Below are 23,868 nucleotides of genomic sequence, written 5' to 3'. Positions count from 1 at the left end.
ATCTTTAGTGCTTTGAAGGACTTGGTGAATCGGTGACTATTTTGTGGTTAATATACTTAATAAAATGCACTAAATGCCGGTTCAAAAAAAAAAGACTTTTATCCTGAACATAACCAGCAAAAGTAAAGAAACGAAACGAAAAGAAAACGTAGTTTTTAGCATTTCTTTTTTTCAATGCCAAACCTTTTCTTTCATCTAAAAGTGTATTTTCTGGACAAAGCAATCCATACATTTTCCTATAAAAAATAATAGAGATGACTGGAAAAATGTCTACTGTTTCTGAAAATAAAAATGTATCTGACGACGAAAATAAAATAAAAGAAAAAAAAACTTAAAATAAAACTGCACATGAAAATAATACGACTTTTTGAATATGGCAAAAATATTTATTGGCAAGCTGTTAACTGTTGACACCCCCCACACCCCCACCCCCATAAAAAAGTCCATAAAACTTCCATTTTCAGCGTTCAGGTAAAAATAAAAAAAAATAAAAAAAGAGTAACAAGTCACAAAAATAAAAGGCAACAGTTTTCAGAATCTTTCTTTTTAATGCACATATTTGTAAGCAGTTCTTCAGAACTCATAAAAATAAAAGGCCACGTTTTCTTTTAGCAGATTTTTTTTTTTTTTTTAACCAGTACTTTACTTTTTTTCTTCTCCCTTTTTATTTCCAGCAGACTGTCCTGTATTGCTCCAGGCTGTCGTTACCACTGTTTGTGACGGACGACAGATAAATGACAGACCCATCCAGCCCTGTGCACGGAACAGAAAGCAGGTCATGGTACGAAGAGACTGAAAAACTCCACAAGTCCGTGACACTAGAGATTTACACATTGGTAAAGCGTTCTCTCAAGGTTTTCTTTATTCTTTGCTTTTTTTTTTAAATCTTAAACAATGTATTCCTGATAAAGAAGCAGTTTTCCAAGCTGGAAAATCGAAGGCAGAATAATAGACTGGATGGAGACGATGTTTTGCAGTCAACAGAAGATGCTGACTTGTTTTCACACCAAACAGTAACGAGCTGTTCGTTTCTTACATGTCACTGTGTGTGTCAGTTGGAGGAAAAGGCAAAATCCGTTACAAAATCTTTGAACAGTCACTAATGATGGACTACCGTGAAGATTTTGGTGGTTGTTTTTTTGCTGGAAGTTGACTTTTTACGAGTTGACAGATCGTTTGGAAAGGAGTTACTGAGCGTGCAGAACCTTGACGACACGAACGGGTCCTGAAGACAGCCTCCACAAGGTTGATTAGTGATTTTAACACTGGGTCACAAGTCTCCGGTATTTGTTCATGTGTGTATACAGTGACAGCAGTGTGTTGTTCCTGTGTGTATCCAGTGACACAGCAGTGTGTTGTTCCTGTGTGTATCCAGTGACACAGCAGTGTGTTGTTCCTGTGTGTATCCAGTGACACAGCAGTGTGTTGTTCCTGTGTGTATACAGTGACAGCAGTGTGTTGTTCCTGTGTGTATACAGTGACAGCAGTGTGTTGTTCCTGTGTGTATCCAGTGACACAGCAGTGTGTTGGTCTTGTGGCAGCCTCCACCTTCAGTATATTCTGTTGACAGTGCATGGCCGTCTCTGTTGGTTTGAGGTTTGGACTGGTTTGTGTCGCCAGAAAATTGGTTTGATTTTTGTCTTGTTTCAGCTTTTTTTTCTTTTTTCTTTTTGAAGTTTCCGTGTTGTCTGCATGAGATTTGACGTCATTCCGTGCCACGTGTGGCTGACACTGCACTTGGTGAACACACTGCATGGAGGGTATCTTCAGGTCAAATGCTTTTGGTGGTACGTGGTTTTCAGTGTGTGTGTGTGTGTGTGTGTGTGTGTGTGTGTGTGTGTGTGTGTGTGTGTGTGTGTGTGTGTGTGTTGTTTAGTTTTTCGTTTGTTCATTATTCTTTTTCTTTTGGATTCTTTTGTGTGTTTGTGTTTTTTGGTTGTTTTTAATTTTTTGGGGGGGTCCTGTTGGAGTGGTTTTCTTCCGTTTTTTGTTGGTTGTTGTTGTTGTTGTTGTTTGCTTGTTTGTTTTTCCTTTCTGACATTTTTGCTTGTATAATTGTGGCATTGTTTGATTCCGTGTCTGTCTCTGTAATTCCCCTCCCCTCCTCCTGCATCTCTCTCTCTCTGTCTCTCTCTCTCTCTCTCTCTCTCTCTCTCTCTCTCTCTCTCTCTCTCTCTCTCTCTCTCTCTCTCTGCAATCAGTTTTTTCTCACGTTTTCAGTTCCTTTCGTGTCAGTTCAACCAGTTTACATTGCTTTGTTCTTCTGGGTCTAAAAAGAAAAGCTCCTCACTTCTTTCTGTACCACCTCAACCACCCTTTCCCTTCCTCTACATCTCTACGCTGAAAAACTTGTAATTTATTTTGTGGTTCCACGGCATGCTAATTCATGCAAATTTGTCGTGCTGCGATTGGTTGGCTGCTCATGTCATTACATGTCGGTGGCTCTTTTCGAGGCATTGATTCCTCCGCGCTCGTAAAGTAGGCCGGATATATTTTGTTCATGATTTAAAGTTTAGTTGATATATATGTCACAGAACAGGACGACCCCTCTTTTCGGTAGTTTCGTTCATGATATCTGAAAAGGTGAATACATATTGATGTGAGAATGGTTTGCCAGACATGGCTGACTATCCGTGGTATGAGTTTTGATATTGATCTGTCTTCTCTTTGTCTTGTGTCGTTTCGTTGATCAGTTTTGATGTGTTGGCGCGCGCGAGTGTGTGTGTGTGTGTGTGTGTGTGTGTGGTGGTAGGAGGTGGAGGCAGATTATATGATATCATATTTATGGTTTTTCATTTTCTTCGATTTCTGGGGATATAGTCCATTATGTTCATGTGTAGGGGGAGGGGGGGGGAATGTTCCATGACTCATACTTTGTGAGTCCTGGGGGAGGGGGAGGGGGGAGAAGGGGGAGAGTGATGGCTGGAGGGGGTGGGGTGGGGTGAGGGATGGGTGAGGGGGCCTCCCTGATTTGTTGGTGTCTTCTCTCTCTCCCCTCTCTCTCCGTCTCTCTCTCTCTCTCTCTCTCTCTCCTCTCTCTCTCTCTCTCTCCCCTCTCTCTCCCCCTCTCTCTCCCCCCTCTCTCTCTCTCTCTCTCCCCCTCTCTCTCCCCCTCTCTCTCCCCTCTCTCTCTTCCCCCCTCTCTCTTCCCCCCTCTCTCTCTCCCCTATCTCTTCCCTCTCTCTTTCTCCCTCTCTCTCTCCCCTTTCCCCTCTCTCTCTCCCCTCTCTCTCCCCCTCTCTCTCTCCCCTCTCCCGTTCTCTCTTTCATTGTCTGTGGCTATGCAGTGCAGACAATATCAATTTGTACAGCCATGATTTTAACTGCTATATATGCCGTAGTACCAATAATCATGTAGTTGTTTATCCTTCTACTTCTGGTTGCTCTTTGCTACTTTTCTTCTTTCTCTAAGAAAAATACAAGAACTAGAATTATTCAATTGATTGACTCTCTCTCTCTCTCTCTCTCTCTCTCTCTCTCTCTCTCTCTTTCTCTCTGTCTGTCTGTCTGTCTGTCTGTCTATATGTTTACCTGTCTTACTCTCTCTCTGTCTCTGTCAGTCTAACTATCTAATAATAATAATAATAACAATAAATATATTTTTCTGTGGCGCGATATCCAGCACCAATGCTGCTCAAAGTGCCTTACATCATCCAGTTGACTTTAAACATGCCTTTAAAAAAATCTATCTGTCTTTCCATCTATCTGTATATCTCTCTGTCTCTCTCTCTGTCTCTCTCTCTCTCTCTGTCTCTCTCTCTCTCTCTCTCTCTCTGCAGATCTACTTTAGCAAGCAGGACGTCTTGGAAACTGAAAGGAATCTGATCAGATGAGACAACAGTCAAGGTGATGTGTTCTGACAGGATCGGGGAGAGGGTGGGTGGGGTGGGGTGGGGGAGGAGGGGTATTGAAGAAGACGGAGCGGAGCAGAGAACGACAGAGTGAGGAAGGAAGGAAGGAAGGAGGAGGAAGAGGGACTATCCTATCTCACACCGCCCCACACCCTCAGAGAGAGAGAGAGGGGGGGAGAAAGAGAGAGGGGGGCAGAGACAAGAGAGAGAGGGAGAGAGAATGGGGAGAGACAGAGAGAGAAGGGGAGAGACAGAGAGAGAAGGGGAGAGACAGAGAGAATGAGGAAAGAGACAGAGAGGGGAGAGAGACAGAGAGAGAGAGAGAGGGAGGGGAGATAGAGAGGGGGAGAGACAGAGAGAGGGGGAGACAAAGAGGGGGGAGAGAGAGAGGGAGGGGAGATAGAGTGACAGAGGCAGAGACAATGGGGAGAGACAAAGAGAGAGGAGAACAGAGATAGAGAGGGAGGGAAGAGAGAGGAGAGAGAGACACGGAGAAATAGAGAGTGGAAAGAGACAGCAAGATAATGAGACAGAATCACAGAAACAAAGAGAGAGAGACAGGGAAGGAGAGACATGGAGAGAGAGAGAGAGACAGGGAAGGAGAGACATGGAGAGAGAGAGAGACAGGGAAGGAGAGACGTGGAGAGAGAGAGAGACAGGGAAGGAGAGACGTGGAGAGAGAGAGAGAGACAGGGAAGGAGAGACATGGAGAGAGAGAGAGACAGGGAAGGAGAGACATGGAGAGAGAGAGACAGAGAGACATATAGAGGCAGACGGGGAGAGACCTAGAGACAGAGGGGGGGGGGGGCAGACACAGAGAGAGGCAGAGGGGGGGAGACAGATAAAGAGAGACACACAGAGAGATACAGAGAGAAAACGATAACGATCTTTTATTCAGACAAAGGCCAAAGCCCCTTACTGAAGGGGGTCATACAAGGAAAGAAAGAAAGAAAATAACATGACACAATAAACCGACATCACAAGTCAACCAAAAGTAGCTCATACAATATTCAACAACATTCACGAAATAACGATTCCAAGTCTCTTCGATGCTTCATATAAGTAAATGGCCAAGTTTTGGAGAGAGAGAGACAGAGAGATACAGAGAGAGACAGAGACAGAGAGATACACAGAGAGACAGAGGGATACAGAGAGAGACAGAGATAGAGAGATACATAGGGAGAGAGGGAGACAGAGACAGAGAGATACAGAGAGAGAGAGGGAGACAGGGAGTGACTGACCCCAAGGTGCATGAATGGCCCTCACACCTTCTGGTCAAGCAGGACCGACAGCCCCGTGCCGCCAGTGGTCACTTAGTGGTCAGTTCGGGCTGTCTAACGTTTTCTTTTTCTTTTTTCCTTCCCACATCACCTTCCCTGTGTTCTTTCCCCCCTTGTGCTCTCTTCGCCTCTCGTGCTTTTTGTGTAACGAGTTGAGAAATGAGCAGTTAAACACTGGGGGTACAGGGGGGGCGGGGAGAGGGGAGAGGGGGGAGGGAGGGGGAGAGGGGTGGGGGGTGGGGGCAGGTTCTTGAAAAATGACTGCGACGAGAGGTTTTTCTTGACCGTCTCTTTTCACTTAAAAAAAAAAATCGCGTTTGACGCTTAATGGTGAGGATGGATAAGGGAGGTGGGGAGGGCTTCTGGAAGTGAGGAGGTTTGAGAGGGGGCCGTGGGGGCGGAGGGGGGTGTCGTGTGCGTGTGTCAGGTGTTAAGGGCTAACAGCATGATGGGGGGGGGGGGAGAGGAAGTGTGTGTGTGTGTGTGTGTGTGTGTGTGTGTGTGTGTGTGTGTTTCTCTGTTCCTCTCTGTCTGTCTGTCCATATTCTGTCTGTCCATATGTCTGATTGTCTATCTGGGAGGAGGGGGGCATGTGTGTCTGCCTCTCTGTTAATCTCTGCCTATCTGTCTAATCTGTCTGTCTGTCTATCTGAGAGGAATTAGGTGTGTGTGTGGGGGGGGGGGTCTGCCTCTATGATCCTCTGTCTGTCTGTCTGTCTGTGTATTTCTGTCTCGCCTTGTCTCTGTCTCTCTTTCTCTCCCATCAAGACGATTGGAGGGGGTGGAGGGGGAGGGTAGAGGGGGAGGGTGGAGGGGGGAGGGTAGAGGAAATGGAAGGAGGGAGCGCCAGAGAGAAGAACGGGAGAAGGAGCTAGAAGGAAGGAGAGAGAGGGAAGAAAAAGGAGAAAGCATCTCTCTATCTTTACCTCTCTCTCTCTCTCTCTCTCTCTCTCTCTCTCTCGTCTGTACCCGTCTCTCTCTATCTCTCTCTCTCTCTTTCCGTCTCTCTCTCTCCGTCTCTCTCTCTCTCTCTCTCTCCCCGCCTCTCTCTCTCTCTCCCCGCCTCTCTCTCTCTCTCACTCACACACACACACAACACACACACACACACACACACGCACACACACACACACACACACACACACACACACACACACGAAAGAAGAAACCTGACCCCACAAGGTGCACACATGGCCCTCACACCTCCTGGTCAAGCAAGAAGCCCGCCCCGTGCCGCCAGTGGTCAGTCAGTGGTCAGCACCCTCAGTCCCCCTGCCTTTTCTTTTCTTTGACGTTTTTTCCTTTCCCCTGTTCTCTGGCTTTTTGTGCAACGAGTTTGAGAAATGAGCAGTTAAACACTTGGGGTGGAGCGTGGGTGTGGGGCAGGGGGCGGGGGGCGGGGAGAGGGGGGAGGGAGGTTACTGAAACTTTTGTGACAAGAGGTTTTTCTGGACCATTTTCTAGAAAAGAAAGAACAGCCCATCAAAGGCAATTTGTTATACGCTTTTTTTTTCTTTAGCAAGTGACTGAGCACTATTCAAAGTGTTCAGCCTTTTTTCCTTTTCTTTCCCTCCCTCACTGTGTCCAGCAGTCAGGCAGACGGTCAGTTTGCTATTTCTGCTGCTGCTGCTTCTGTTGCTTCAACAACCCCTCCCCTTTTTTGGCTTTTCTGCTTTTCTCTCTCTCTTTATGATCTGTTCGCTCGCACACACGTGCAAGCGCGCGTGCCTGAGCGTGCACATACACACACACATGGGTGCACTGGCACAGTGCACTCGTGGGCTTGCACGTACTCATGCATGTATGTATACATATGCAGGCACGAGCTACGTGAGGGTGTGCGCGCACAAACACACACACACACACACACACACACACACACACACACACACACAGAGAGAGAAAACACACACACACTCTCACACACCCACACACTCAGACAGACAGAGAGAGAGAGAGAGAAATCACACATACATACACACACACACACACACACACACACACACACACACACACACACACACACACACACACACACACAGAGAGAGAGAAACACACACACACATTGAAACGCGCGCGCACACACACACACACATACACACACACACACACACACACACACACACACACACACACACACACACACACACAGAAAACACACACACACACACACTCTCTCTCTCTCACACACACACTCAGACAGAGAGAGAGAGAGAGAGAAAGAGAGAAAGAGAGAGAGAGAGAGAAACACACACACACACACACACACACACACACACACACACACACACACACACACACACACTGACCACCCAGTGCAGAAGGTGAAAGCTGACCTGCTTTATGACCCCCGGGGGTTCGGGGTTAGTGGGGAGGGAGGATGGGGGGGGGGGGAGGGGGGTATCAAAGTGTCGTTAGTTAGCCGAGCGGTCAGTTGTCCGGCAAACAGCATGTCCCAACGTCCACAGGCCGGAGCCTGGAGATAGAGTGACCACGGGGTGAAATGTCTTGCCGCCCGGATTTTTCTCCCTGCTTTTTCTCTCTCTCTTTAAAAAAAAAAAAGAAAGAAAAAAAGAAAGCGACGAGAGACAGATGGGGAGAGGAAGGGGGAGAGAGAGAGACAGAGAGAGAGAGAGACAGAGACAGGAAGACAGAGAGAGACATATAGAGAGAGACAGAGACGGAGAGAGAAAAAAAAACAGATAGAGACAGGAAGACAGAGAGAGAGAGAGAGAGGAAGACAGAGAGAGAGAGAGAGGAAGACAGAGAGAGAGACAGAACAAGAACAAGAACAAAATTTTATTCCACAGGCCTCCGGCCCCTAGAAACAAACAGAACAATGTAGAATGCCTATTAAGGAAAAACGAAAACATGAACAAGCCATGCATGCAAGAAAGTGGAATTTCCTAAACCACAGATTTCCAGATATCACAACTGACAGTCAGTGCTGAGGGCATTACTGTATCTATATTACCTACGAAATTGTTTCAATTTTTCAATGCACAAAAGATATAAATTCCTAGGTTCCTAGTTTTAAGCATGTTGTCACGTTTTAGCAATTGTGGTAGAGATTGTATGCAATAATAGTCCAGGTATTTAGAGAGAGAGAGGGGGGGGGAAGAAGAAGAAGAAGAAGAAAGGCATTTAATCTTCTTCCGTTCTCTCTCTTTCTCTTTCCTTGATATAATTGTTCACGGTCCTTCACCTCCACTTCCTCCTGTTCACCCTGTTTCCACTCTTCAGCCTCACTGCCTCAGTTATTAACCGTTTCCCTGAAAATGATGATGATGATGATGATAGTAATGATAATGATGATGATGATAACAACAACAACAGCAACAACAATACTGATGACAACACTACCAGCAGGTTCCCAGGCCTAACCCTCACCATCCCCTTTCCCCTCGTCACCTGTCCAACCATCAGGATGTTGAGCTGTCACTCAAGGTCACATAGTGCAGTGACAGCTTTTTGGTGATTTTTTTTTTTTATCTTATATATTACATTTCGCTTGAGTTAGTGAGAGAGAGATGGGAAGAGAGAGAGAGAGAGAGAGAGGTAACAGGAAACTCACCTGAGGCGAGGGGAGGTCAGGAGAGAGAGAGAGACAGACAGAGAATAAATCGTGAGTATGACTACGTGTGAATCATAAAAGAGTGCGCACACGCGCGCGCGCGCGCGCGCGTGTGTGTGTGTATGTAGGGGGGGGGGGGGTTCGGGGGGAGAGTGAGGGAAGGAGAGAGAGAGAGAATAAATCGAATGACTGTGTATCATAATAGAGTGCGCACACGCGCACGTGTGTGTGTATGTGTATGTGGGGCGGGGGGGTGGGGGTGGCGGCTGGGAGGGGGGAGGGGGGAGAGTGAGGGAAGGAGAGAGAGGGGGCAGAAAAACATAAACAGACATAGACATAGACGTTTCGGGTTGGTTTGTTGTTGTTCTTTTCCCGGCCAAGGTTGGTGGACAAGACACACCCAGATTTGCCTTAGACCCCACCCCACCCCCTCATCCACGTTTGCAGAGGCATTCGTGTTACTCCCACACTCCAACACTGCCACCCACACCTTTCCCCCCTCCCCTCCCGTCATCAAACGGTTCTTTGGAAAAGCAGATGGGGAGAGGAAAACCCATATTGCTTTCGCTTTTCACTGGCTCCTTTTCTTTTCTTCTGTTTCCCCCCCGTGTTTTTTTCTTTCTTTCTTTCTTTCTTTCTTTTCTTTTCTTTTTTTCTTTTCTTTTTTGCTATTTTTTTGTTTTGTTTTGTTTTTGTGTGTTTTTTTCATCTTGTTTCCGTTACTTTTTTAATAGAAAAACTACGTGCGAGGGAATGGTTCAGACTGGCTAAGTTGTGACGGCGTGTTTGTATGTTCGGGGGTTGAGGGGTGACGGGTGTGTGCATGGTGTTGGTTGAATGGGGAGGGGGGTAGGTGGAGTGTGTGTGTGTGTGTGTGTGCGTGTGTGTGTGTGTGTGTGTGTGTGTGTGTGTGTGTGTGTGTGTGTGTGTGTGTGATACGAAAGAAGTTAGGAAAGAAAGAAAAAAAACGAAAAAAGAAATTAATAAAGAAAGAAAGAAAGAAAAAGATTGAAATCAGACGAATAAAACAATTGTAAATTTCCTCATGTGAGTCAGATTTCTTTAGGGGGAAGAGGGGGGCAGGTGTTGGTTGAATGGGGAGGGGGGTTGCTGGAGTGTGCGTGCGTGCGTGCGTACGTGCGTGTGTGTGTGTGTGTGTGTGTGTGTGTGTGTGTGTGTGTGTGTGTGTGTGTAAGGGAGAAGTTTAGACGGAACAGGAAAAACATTTGTATGGCTTGCCTGTGCCCTTCCCTTTCCCACCTCCTCCGCCCCTTCCCCACACCACCCCTACCCCCCACCCCTTCCCCACACCACCCCTACCCCCCACCCCTTCCCCACACCACCCCAACCCCCCACCCCTTCCCCACACCACCCCAACCCCCCACCCCTTCCCCACACCACCCCTACCCACACCCCTTCCCCACACCACCCCAACCCCCCACCCCTTCCCCACACCACCCCAACCCCCCACCCCTTCCCCACACCACCCCAACCCCCCACCCCTTCCCCACACCACCCCTACCCACACCCCTTCCCCACACCACCCCAACCCCCCACCCCTTCCCCACACCACCCCTACCCACACCCCTTCCCCACACCACCCCTACCCCCCACCCCTTCCCCACACCACCCCTACCCACACCCCTTCCCCACACCACCCCTACCCCCCCACCCCTTCCCCACACCACCCCTACCCACACCCCTTCCCCACACCACCCCAACCCCCCACCCCTTCCCCACACCACCCCTACCCCCCACCCCAACCCCCCACCCCTTCCCCACACCACCCCAACCCCCCACCCCTTCCCCACACCACCCCTACCCACACCCCTTCCCCACACCACCCCTACCCCCCACCCCTTCCCCACACCACCCCTACCCACACCCCTTCCCCACACCACCCCAACCCCCCACCCCTTCCCCACACCACCCCTACCCACACCCCTTCCCCACACCACCCCTACCCCCCACCCCTTCCCCACACCACCCCTACCCACACCCCTTCCCCACACCACCCCAACCCCCCACCCCTTCCCCACACCACCCCTACCCACACCCCTTCCCCACACCACCCCAACCCCCCACCCCTACCCCACACCACCCCAACCCCCCACCCCTTCCCCACACCACCCCAACCCCCCACCCCTACCCCACACCACCCCTACCCCCACCCCTTCCCCACACCACCCCAACCCCCCACCCCTACCCCACACCACCCCTACCCCCCACCCCTACCCCACACCACCCCAACCCCCCACCCCTACCCCACACCACCCCAACCCCCCACCCCTACCCCACACCACCCCAACACCCCACCCCTACCCCACACCACCCCAACCCCCCACCCCTACCCCACACCACCCCAACCCCCCACCCCTACCCCACACCACCCCAACACCCCACCCCTACCCCACACCACCCCAACACCCCACCCCTACCCCACACCACCCCAACCCCCCACCCCTACCCCACACCACCCCAACCCCCCACCCCTTCCCCCACTCACTCCCCTCCTTTTTCTTCTTTTTTTTCTCTTTTTTTTTAAAGAACGCTTTAGGGGATAAAAAGACTGGACCTTGAAAACAGCAACACCAGACGGAGAAGTCTTGACCACTGTGACCCCGCTTGACCAACGGTCAGCAAACGTTGCCTGGTGGTAACGGGTGTTTTGAAAAGGGGGAGAAAAAAAGGGGGGGGGGGGCAAGGTGGTAGTGGTTAGGTGTGGCGGGGGGTGGGAGAGGGAGAGAAAGAACAAGGGGGGTGGGTGGGGGCAAGGTGGTAGTGGTCAGGTGTGGCGGGGGCTGGGAGAGGGAGAGAAAGAACAAGGGGGGTGGGTAGGGGCAAGGTGGTAGTGGTCAGGTGTGGCGGGGGCTGGGAGAGGGAGAGAAAGAACAGGGGGGGGGTGGTAGTGGTCAGGTGTGGCGGGGGCTGGGAGAGGGAGAGAAAGAACAAGGGGGGGGGGGGGCAAGGTGGTAGTGGTTAGGTGTGGCGGGGGCTGGGAGAGGGAGAGAAAGAACAAGGGAGGGGGGGGGGGGCAAGGTGGTAGTGGTTAGGTGTGGCGGGGGCTGGGAGAGGGAGAGAAAGAACAAGGGGGGGGGGGGCAAGGTATAGTGGTTAGGTGTGGCGGTGGCTGGGAGAGGGAGAGAAAGAACAAGGGGGGGGGGCAAGTGGTAGTGGTTAGGTGTGGCGGGGGCTGGAAGAGGGAGAGAAAGAACAAGGGAGGGGGGGCAAGTGGTAGTGGTTAGGTGTGGCGGGAGCTGGGAGAGGGAGAGAAAGAACAAGGGGGGGGTGGGGGGGGGCAAGTGGTAGTGGTTAGGTGTGGCGGGGGCTGGGAGAGGGAGAGAAAGAACAAGGGAGGGGGGGCAAGGTGGTAGTGGTTAGGTGTGGCGGAGAGAAAGAACAAGAGGAAGAAAGAACAACCTTCTCTTGGTGTTGCTTTGCATTCTATCTTTTGTTGTTGTTGTTGTCGTTGTTGTTATTTCCTTTTTTGTTTGTTTACTTTTATTGTGTTACTGCCCACTGCATACATTCACACACACACACACACACACACACACACACACACACACACACACACACACACTCCAAAGAAAAAGAAAACATAATGACACAACTTCTGTCCATTCTTTTCCACGCTTATCCCCTTCCCTGCCATCCCTCCCCCTTCCCCTCCCCCCCCCCCACACACACACACTCTTCGATCCCCACAACCATTTTCCTACCATCTCCTGCCTCATCTCCACCCACCCACACACCCACCCACACGACATGCACACCCACACACCATTGTGCAAAATCCCAAACACGCGCCCAGCCTTTGCGGCTCAAATAACAAAGTGAGGGATCCCCTCCCCCTCTCTCCTCCTCCTCCTCTTCCTCCCCTTTCTGGAGTACTATACTGGTCAAGCTTGGACCACCCCCACCCCCACCCCACGCCTCTCCCCACTCCCTTTCTCCCGTACTACAACGATCCATCCATCACTTTTTCCACCCCACACCCTCCACCCCCCAATCACACACACACACATGCGCACTGCCAAACTGGGAGAGAAAAAAAAAACAGAAAAAAGGTCGAAACCTGTGTATGGTTGTGGGACTGCCTGCCGTCACGAGACTTACCCCCGGGCAATTTTGTTCCTTTTCTTTTAAAAAAAAATATTTATTACTTTTTTGTCTTTCTTTTTTTCCCCATCCCCTCCCCCCCACCCCCTCTTTCCCTTTCTTCACCCCACTTTCATAATGCAAGTCGTGGAGAGAGGGGGAGATGGGGGAGAAAGAGAGAGAAGGGGAGAGAGAGGGGGTTACAGTGAGAAAGGGAGATAAGAGAGACAGGAATGGAGAGAGAGGCTTAGCGAGATAGAAGGACAGAAACATACAGGGAGAGTGACAGAGAGGCTTAGAGAGATAGAAGGACAGAAACATACAGGGAGAGTGACAGAGAGGCTTAGAGAGATAGAAGGACAGAAACATACAGGGAGAGTGACAGAGAGGCTTAGAGAGACAGAAGGACAGAAACATACAGGGAGAGTGACAGAGAGGCTTAGAGAGATAGAACAGAAACATACAGGGAGAGTGACAGAGAGGCTTAGAGAGATAGAAGGACAGAAACATACAGGGAGAGTGACAGAGAGGCTTAGAGAGATAGAAGGACAGAAACATACAGGGAGAGTGACAGAGAGGCTTAGAGAGACAGAAGGACAGAAACATACAGGGAGAGTGACAGAGAGGCTTAGAGAGATTGAAGGACAGAAACATACAGGGAGAGTGACAGAGAGGCTTAGAGAGATAGAAGGACAGAAACATACAGGGAGAGTGACAGAGAGGCTTAGAGAGATAGAACAGAAACATACAGGGAGAGTGACAGAGAGGCTTAGAGAGATAGAAGGACAGAAACATACAGGGAGAGTGACAGAGAGGCTTAGAGAGACAGAAGGACAGAAACATACAGGGAGAGTGACAGAGAGGCTTAGAGAGATTGAAGGACAGAAACATACAGGGAGAGTGACAGAGAGGCTTAGAGAGATAGAAGGGCAGAAACATACAGGGAGAGTGACAGAGAGGCTTAGAGAGATAGAAGGACAGAAACATACAGGGAGAGTGACAGAGAGGCTTAGAGAGACAGAAGGACAGAAACATACAGGGAGAGTGACAGAGAGGGAATACTGAGGGGCGGAACAGCGAGAAGGGGGGAACACACACGCGCACACACACACACACACTCACTCACTCACTCACACACACACACACACACACACACACACACACACTCACTCACTCACTCACTCACTCACTCACACACACACACACACACACACACACACACACACACACACACACACACACACTCACTCACTCACTCACTCACTCACTCACTCACTCACTCACTCACTCACACACACACACACACACACACACACACACACACACACACACACACACACACATATATATATATATATAATATTATATATATATATATGTATATATATATATATATATATAACAAATGATTTTTTTTTTTAAGTATTTAGAAAATGAAGGAAAGAAAGGAAAAGCTGATGTGGGATCAACTCCAGTCAGCTGCACCGCTGTCTCCCCAACCACCTGATTATTGCACTGCTGAGGGACTGCACGAACGTTGTGGAATTCGGCTGAGCAAAAAGACGACGACGATAACAACGATGATGATAATGATAGGGATGACGCTGTGGCTGACGTGGCGTGTGATTACAGTGTGTGTGTGTGTGTGTGTGTGTGTGTGTGTGTGTGTGTGTGTGTGTGTGTGTGTGTAAACGTGTGTGTGTGTGTGATGTATAGAATGGGACAGGCGCGAGAAAGAGGGAGAGGGTGTGTGGAGGTGGGAGGTGGGGGGTGGGAGGTGGGGAGGGGTGCCTGCTGACTCTCTGCAGCTGGTGGAGTGAGTGGTCAGTGTGATGTGATGTGGTGTTTTACTTGTGGCTGTTTTCGAATGTGCCTGAAATGTCAATTCAGCGCTGAGAGAGAGAGAGAGAGAGAGAGACAGAGAGAGATGGAGACAGAGAGACTGAGAGAGACAGTGACAGAGACAGAAAATGTGTGAGAGAGAGAGAGAGAGAGAGAGAGAGAGAGAGAGATTGGAAAAGTGTTGATGGTGAGATAGAGAGACAGAGAGGTGGGAGGAAGAGAGAGGGAGAGAGATGAGGCAACATTTTCGTCCTTGTTTTATTGTTTTTTGTGGAGAAGGGGAGCTGATGACAGTATTTCAACCACAAGTGGCTGATGGTTGGAATGATTGTCACTGAGAGAGAGAGACAGAGACAGAGAGAAGGGTAGAAACTGAGAGACAGAGAGGGGGAGGGGGGGATAGAGAGAGATATAGACAGAGAGACAGACAGAGAGAGGTAGAAACTGAGAGAGAGGGGGGGGGGAGGGAGGGCAGAGACAGAGAGACAGAGACAGAGAGACAGAGACAGAAGCAGCGAGAGACAGAGAGAAAATTGTCGTCCAGAAATTACACGTTGAGTGGGCGACTGCAATTGCTGCTGGTGGGTTGTACAGTGTGGGTGGGGATGTTGAAGGGGTGGTGGTGAGGGTGTGGGAAAGGATGACGATGGGTGAGACGTTGTGTGTGTGTGGTTGTGTGTTTGTCAGTGTGTGTGCGTGTGTTTGTCAGTGTGCGTGTGTGTGGGAGAGAGAGAGAGAGAGAGAGAGAGGGAGGGAGACAGAGAGAAAGAGAGAGAGAGTCTGTGTATGTGTCTTTAGTCTGTGTTTCTGTGTGCAGTTGCCTTGTTCTTAAATATTATAGTTATCAATCCTGTGTGTATTCAACTGTCCATTCGTGTGGAGAGCTGGAGAAATGGAGAAATAGAAAATTGCTGCAGGGTTCTATTTGATTCTTATTTTCGGAAGGGAGACAGACAGACAGACTGACTGACTGACTGACTGACTGACAGAGACAGACACAGAGAAAAATAGAGAAAGAAAGAAAGAGAGAGAGAGATAGAGAGAGATAGAGAGAGAACAGATAAACAGAGCGAGACAGAAAGAGAGAGAAAGACTCTCTGTCGCTCTCTGTCTCTCCCCCTGTCTGTCTCTGTCTGACTGTCTGTATGTATGCATGTATGTCTCTCTCTCTCTCTCTCTCTCTCTCTCTCTCTCTCTCTCTCTCACACACACACACACACACACACACACACACACACACACACACACACAGAGCGGTGATGAGCAAGCCCCATGACTATACAGTATTTATACCCATACCATGTGCAGAGCGTTGCCACATGATGAAGTCAGAAAACAGTAATCATCAGGACTTCTCCGCTTCATCTTCCACCACCATGAGGACAGATTCAAACAGGAAACAGAAAGAAAGACAGAAAGAAAGAAAGAAAGAAAAAAGAAGAAGGAGAAGGTGGAGGAGGAAAGGAAAGAAGGAAAGGAAGAAAGAAAGAAGGAAAGGAAGAAAGAAAGAAGGAAAGGAAGGAAAGGAAGAAAAGGAAGGAAGAAAGAAGGAAAGGAAGAAAGAAAGAAAGAAGGAAGGAAAGGAAGAAAGAATGAAAGAAAGGAAGGAAAGGAAGAAAGAAAGAAGGAAAGGAAGGAAAGGAAGAAAGAAAGAAGGAAAGGAAGAAAGAAAGAAGGAAAGGAAGAAAGAAAGAAAGAAAGAAAGAAGGAAAGGAAGAAAGAAAGAAAGAAGGAAGGAAAGAAAGAAGGAAAGGAAGAAAGAAAGAAAGAAAGAAAGGAGGAAAGAAGGAAAGGAAGAAAAGGAAGAAAGAAAGAAGGAAAGGAAGAAAGGAAGAAAGAAAGAAAGAAGGAAAGGAAGAAAGAAAGAAGGAAAGGAAGGAAAGAAAGGAAGAAAGAAGGAAAGGAAGAAAGAATGAAGGAAAGGAAGAAAGAAAGAAGGAAAGGAAGAAAGAAAGAAGGAAAGGAAGGAAAGGAAGAAAGAAAGAAGGAAAGGAAGAAAGAAAGAAGGAAGGAAAGGAAGAAAGAAAGAAAGAAAGAAAGAAGGAAAGGAAGAAGGAAAGGAAGAAAGAAAGAAGGAAAGGAAGAAACAAAGAAGGAAAGAAGGAAGGAAGGAAAGGAAGAAAGGAAGAAAGAAAGAAGGAAAGGAAGAAAGAAAGAAGGAAAGGAAGAAAGAAAGAAGGAAAGGAAGGAAAGGAAGAAAGAAAGAAAGAAAGAAGGAAAGGAAGAGGGAAGGAAAGGAAGAAGGAAAGGAAGAAGGAAGGAAAGGAGGAAAGAAGGAAAGGAAGAAAGGAAGAAAGAAAGAAGGAAAGGAAGAAGGAAAGAAAGAAAGAAAGAAGGAAAGGAAGAAAGAAAGAAGGAAAGGAAGAAAGAAAGAAAGAAGGAAAGGAAGAAAGAAAGAAAGAAGGAAAGAAGGAAAGGAAGAAAGAAAGAAGGAAAGGAAGAAAGAAAGAAGGAAAGAAGGAAAGGAAGAAAGAAAGAAAGAAAGAAGGAAAGGAAGAAAGAAAGAAGGAAAGAAAGAAAGAAAGAAAGAAAGGAAGAAGGAAAGAAGGAAAGGAAGAAAGAAAGAAGGAAAGGAAGAAAGAAAGAAGGAAAGGAAGAAAGAAAGAAAGAAAGAAAGAAGGAAAGGAAGGAAAGGAAGAAGGAAAGGAAGAAAGAAAGAAAGAAAGAAAGAAAGAAGGAAAGGAAGGAAAGGAAGAAAGAAAGAAGGAAAGGAAGGAAGGAAGAAAGAAAGAAAGAAGGAAAGGAAGAAAGAAAGAAGGAAAGGAAGAAAGAAAGGAAGAAAGAAGGAAAGGAAGAAAGAAAGAAAGAAGGAAAGGAAGAAAGAAAGAAGGAAAGGAAGAAAGAAAGAAGGAAAGGAAGAAAGAAGGAAAGAAAGAAAAACAGAAAGGAAAGGGGAAGGGAAGGGGAAGGAAAGGACGGAAAGAAAGAATCGCTTTCAGCGTTAAGAAAAAAAATTAACAAGAGAAATGAACAAAGAGACAAAGAAAGAAAGAGACCGAGGGAGAGAGAGAGGGATGAGAGATAGAGAGAAAGGGAGAGAGGGGGGGGAGATAGAGCCGGAGAGAGGGAGAGAGAGAGGGACGAGAGATAGAGAGAAAGGGAGAGAGGGGGTGGGAGATAGAGCCGGAGAGAGGGAGAGGGACGAGAGATAGAGAAAAAGGGAGAGAGAGAGAGGGAGATAGAGCCGGAGAGAGAGAGAGGGGCGGGATATAGAGAGGGAGAGAGAGGGGCGAGATAGAGCCGGAGAGAGGGAGAGAGAGAGAGGGACGAGAGATAGAGAGAAAGGGAGAGAGAGAGAGGGAGATAGAGCCGGAGAGAGAGAGAGGGACGGGATATAGAGAGGGAGAGAGAGGGGCGAGATAGAGCCGGAGAGAGGGAGAGAGAGAGAGGGACGAGAGATAGCGAGAAAGGGAGAGAGAGAGAGGGAGATAGAGCCGGAGAGAGAGAGAGGGACGGGATATAGAGAGGGAGAGAGAGGGGCGAGATAGAGCCGGAGAGAGGGAGAGAGAGAGAGGGACGAGAGATAGAGAGAAAGGGAGAGAGAGAGAGGGAGATAGAGCCGGAGAGAGAGAGAGGGGGACGGGATATAGAGAGGGAGAGAGAGGGGCGAGATAGAGCCGGAGAGAGGGAGAGAGAGAGAGGGACGAGAGATAGAGAAAAAGGGAGAGAGAGAGAGGGAGATAGAGCCGGAGAGAGAGAGAGGGACGGGATATAGAGAGGGAGAGAGGGGGGCGAGATAGAGCCGGAGAGAGGGAGAGAGAGAGAGGGACGAGAGATAGAGAGAAAGGGAGAGAGAGAGAGGGAGATAGAGCCGGAGAGAGAGAGAGAGGGACGGGATATAGAGAGGGAGAGAGAGGGGCGAGATAGAGCCGGAGAGAGGGAGAGAGAGAGAGGGACGAGAGATAGCGAGAAAGGGAGAGAGAGGGACGAGATAGAGAGAAAGGGAGAGAGGGGGGGGAGATAGAGCCGGAGAGAGGGAGAGAGAGAGAGGGATGAGAGATAGAGAGAAAGGGAGAGAGGGGGGCGAGATAGAGCCGGAGAGAGGGAGAGAGAGAGAGGGATGAGAGATAGAGAGAAAGGGAGAGAGGGGGGGGAGATAGAGCCGGAGAGAGAAAGAGAGAGAGAAAGAAAAAGAAAGAAAGCAAATAGCAGAACAGAAGGAAAGAAAGAAAGAAAGCAATGGAAGAATGAATGAATAAGAAAAGAAAGAAAGAAAACAAAACAAAGATAGTTTCAGTTCCAATGTCATAGCGTATGGACTTATATATATACACGACAACATATCTGCTAAAACAAAAAGTCATCGATAAATAGATGAATAAATAAATAATAAATGAATAGATAGATAGATAGATAGATAGATAGATAGATAGATAGATAGATAGATAAAATAAAACGCAGATGTCTTTTCTTACGTATAAACCGAAAGCGTGGGTCAGCCTAGACATAGACCCTAATATCTCAGGGAATTCTAGTGTCTATGGCCTGGAAGAGGAAAGTCCAAAAGGAAACATATGTAGACAGAAAGACATGGTGAAGTGTGTCTAATCATCACTAAATGTGGTCCGGTGACTGGCAGAAAGAGCGATGCATTATGGATCAGAATCGTTGTTCCGTGCTGGGTGAAGGCAGTGTCGGCAGTAATGTGAATGTTGATTCAGAATGTGTTTGGCTCCTGCCCTGTCCAATGCTGTCCTGTCCGCTTAAAATGATGAGATGTCAATTATTCACGAAAGCGTTTTCTCTCTCTCTCTCTCTCTCTCTCTCTCTCTCTCTCTCTCTCTCTCTCTCTCTCTCTCTGTCCCTGTCTGTCTCTGTCTCTCTGTCTCTCTTTCTCTGTGCCTATCTCTCTATGTCTGTCTCACTCCCTTTTTCTCAGTGTTGTCTCTCCGTGTGTGTGTGTGTGTGTGCGCGCGCGTGTGTGTGTGAGAGAGAGAGAGAGAGTGTGTGTGTGTGTGTGTGTGTGTGAGTGTGTGTGTGTGTGCGTGCGTGTGATGTGTGTCGTGTGTGAGCGCGTGTGTGCGTATGTGTATGTGCGCGCTCGCTGATACATGCCCGTTTTCGTGCATGTCTCTGCTTTTCCATTACTTCCTCTTTTTTTCTCTCTTTTTTTTCAAAAGTTTCTCATTTTTATTTCAAAAAATCTTTTTTGGTACATGTGTATACATATGTTCTACAAATCTAAAAAAAAAAAAAAAAAAAAAAAAAAAGTATGTAAATAAAACTTCCATTCCTCTAACAACTGAACATGTGTGTTTTGTGTGTGTTGCAGGTAAGCAGAGAGAAGGCAGAGTGATTGTTGTCAGTTGTTGTCATCATTTGATTTGCACGTGCCGTACTGTTTTGAGTGACAGCTGTCACCGCTGTTAGTTTCACTGCCAGCGTCGCGAGAAAAAACAAAACCGTAACCATGGTGAAGGGGTAAGTCTCGTTTTGTCGTGTGTGTGTGTGTGTGTGTGTGTGTGTGTGTGTGTGTGTGTGTGTGAGCGCGCGTCTGTGTGTGTTTATTCGTCTCTATGTATGTGTGTGTTGTTTGAATGTGCGTGTCTGTGTTTTCACCTGTCTGTGTGTGTGTGTTTGTGTTGGTCTTTCCTGCAGTGCTGTGTGCACTTCGTGATCTGGATGTCTGTGTCTCCTCTGTTCCTGTGACACCGCCTCAAAGTGTGCAGTGATCGGGGTGAGAGAGAGAGAGAGGGGGGGTGCGTGTCTGTCTGTCTGTCTGTCTATGACCTCAAAATGAAAACATCCTCTTGTGTGCTTTGTATGATCATCAGATCGGGGAAACTACATCAGTGGTTGTAACAACGACAGCAACAGTAATAAAGATTGTTTTAAGAAATGATGATGATGGTGGTGGTAATGAGCTCAAAGTGTTTTATGTGAGCAAAAACTCGTGGAATTAAACTGACAAAATAATAAAGTAAATCAGTTTACACCCTCACTGCAAACAAACAGTATGCCGACACCACTCGTCCAACTGACTTCTCTCTCTCTCTCTTTCTCTTTCTCTTTCTCTCTCTCTCTCTCTCTTCTCTCTCTCTCTCTCTCTCTCTCTCTCTCTCTCTCTCTCTCTCTCTCTCTCTCTCTCTCTCTCTCTCTCTCACACACACACACACACACGCGCGCAAAACAAAACAAAAAACAAAAAAAACATTCATACCATGGATACAGCTCAGTTTGTAAGTGTCTGAGTAGATGAATCCTTTAGAGAAGATTTGGAAGAGGCTGCTGAGTGCGGAATGTGAACTGGGCTGAAGGCTGTCAAATATGGATGGAAAGAGAACGCTGACAAAAACACGTTGTTGAACACAAAGAACACGATTATCGACTTGTCTTGAATACACTGTGTGTGGGTCTGTTAACTGGTGTCCCCTCGTCTCCTCCAGTCAATTATGATAGTAAAGTCATTTTCCTTTCAAACTGTTTGCTACATAATGTGTAATGTGTGTGGGGGGGGGGAGGCTGAGGAGAGGGGGGGGATGAGAGGACAAGGTGTGCGTACGTGTGTGTGTGTGTGTCTGCGTGTGTTGTGTTTTGTTGTGTTGTGTGTGAGTATGCCGGCATGAGTACGTGCGTGTGTGTGTGTGAACGACAGACCTGTAGAGAGACGGACAGAAAGAAGACATTTTCTGTGCCACTAAACCACAGCTAACACCTCCGCCAAAGCGGGCACTCGAGGAGGCTTTGCGCTATGATTGGCTGCGACGCGCAGAGCGTGGCGCGTGCTGGCGGCAAGTGGGAGGGATTATATTGTTGTCGTCACACAGCCCACGACGCCCGTTGCGCCAGACGGCTGCGCAAAGGGCACAGGTCACGCGCTGCCGTTTTTTGTGTTTTGTGGCCTCCGATATGAGCGGTGGTGAGGGTGAGGATGATGTGTGGAATGAAAGGGTGGAGATGGTTTGGGGGGGAATATGGGGGACAGGGGACGTCAGCTTAGATCAAATGCAGGTGATGGTGAGGTGGAGGATCTGAGAGAGAGAGAGAGAGAATGTCATTTTTGTGCTGTCGTGTGCTGACTAGAGTGACTCTAGTCGGAGTACGGTGGAATGACGGAATGATGAAGACATCTGTCAAAACAGTGTCTGTAGATGTCCAGGTTGGAATCCAGGTGTCGCTCTTTCTTCTCAGTGTGACTGTACGTCCAGTCATTCCGATGAGACGATCAACCCGAGGTCCTGTGTCAACTGAGCACGCGCTTGGCGCACGGAAAGATAACCCATGGCAACATTAGTGCCGTCCTCTTGTCAAATTCTGTGAGAAAAAATCCAGTCCGAAAGGTACACACACACACACACACACATGTAATATACATACATACATACATACATACATACATACATACATACATACATACATACATACATACATACATACATACATACATATAAATTAACAGATAATGAGGTCAGGAGATGAAATGATTAACAAATGTCTGGGTTTGTTCCAATGTACCTTTTATTTACCTGTGTGCTAGCTGAATCGGTAGCGTAAGCAGCACTGACTTGAAGTTGTGTACCTTGTGTAATGGAGAGAGTTGCCACTCTTTACTATTTGTTATACATAATATATATGTATATATATATGTGTGTGTGTGTGTGTGTGTGTGTGTGTGTGTGTGTGTATGTATGTGTATATTATGTATTTCTGCCAAAATGATATTATTATTATTATATTAATATTGTTATATATATTATATTATATTATTATCATTATTATTATTGTTAGACAGATGCCCGACCAGCAGCGTAACCCAACGCGCTGAGTTAGGCCTTGAGGGCATGCATGCATCTCTCTCTTTCTCTCTCTGGTCGGGCATCCGTCTAACAAAAATACTAATAATGGTGATGATAATGATAATAATATGCAGCCTTATATGGTGCAGTACCCCCACTTCAGATGGGGCCCACCGTGCTTCACAAGAACATATACAAAGTGAAGACTAAGTGACGTCACAAAAATGCATTAAAAATCAACATGGTCTCACATCAGTGGCTGAAATTGACATACTTCAAAGTCACAACCCATGCAATATCACTGTCTCACATCACACACTCCTACATACTTCAAAGTAACAACCCATGCAATATCACTGTCTCACATCACACACTCCTACATACTTCAAAGTAACAACCCATGCAATATCACTGTCTCACATCACACACTCCTACATACTTCAATGGAACAACCCATGCAATATCACTGTCTCACATCACACACTCCTACATACTTCAATGGAACAACCCATGCAGTATCACTGTCTCACATCACACTCCTACATACTTCAAAGTAACAACCCATGCAATATCACAGTCTCACATCACACACGCCTAAATCAAAACATGCACCAGGCAACCGGGCCCCACAGAGCCACGCCCACACTCATCCCAAATGCACCCCAGTCAACACAGAGAGCACACCCAGCGATCAAGTCACAGCAAGCAGAGTGTAGTGTGGCCAATATGGATTTGTCCCAACTCAGTGACGCCTCGTCCTTGAGAAACTGAAACTGAAACTTCCTCTTTTATCAATTATTCTTATTCTTGTATTTCCCAGACTATTTTATTCTCTTATGTGTGAGGGCAGGATGAAAACAGACCATCAGGAGCTTATTTCGTTTCCCTCCATTTTTTTTTTTTTATTAAAAAAAAACAAACTTTTCATTTCTCTTTCTATATGATTGTATTTCTCTTGTTGTTGGCAGTGGTGGGGTGGTGGTGGTGTAGTTGTTTGTTTTAGTTCTTTGTTTCAGTTCTTTGTTTCAGTTCTTTGTTTCATTACCTCCCTGTCCTATGGATTTCTTGTCAGCGTCTTTTGTGAATTGATTGCATCGCTTTTTCTGACCACAAATTCGTGGAAAGTTGGGAGGGGAGTGTGTTTGAGATGGGGCAAATTCGTCGAAATGGGGACGGTTACAAGCTCACGTGATGGATAATTCATAAAACATTTCATGGACAATGATTATTGTTTCCGTTTTGATTTTGTCATGTAAATTGTCAGTGGTGTTACTTACCATCCTTCATGACGTGAGAGGGGTAAAAGAGCTGAATATTCTGATTCGTCTCTGTGGGTGTGTGTGTGTGTGTGTGTGTGTGTGTGTGTGTGCACGCGCGCGTGCATGTCCGTTTATAAATGTGCGCTACTGAATGCGTGGAGGGGGGGGGGGTGAGAGGAGTGCGGAGCGGGGATTAGATTATCCATCCATACACACCTGAGGCAC

This window comes from Babylonia areolata, chromosome 33 (assembly GCF_041734735.1).
Source record: "Babylonia areolata isolate BAREFJ2019XMU chromosome 33, ASM4173473v1, whole genome shotgun sequence".
In the NCBI taxonomy this organism is placed as follows: Eukaryota; Metazoa; Mollusca; class Gastropoda; order Neogastropoda; family Buccinidae; genus Babylonia; species Babylonia areolata.
This window is presented reverse-complemented; position numbering follows the sequence as displayed.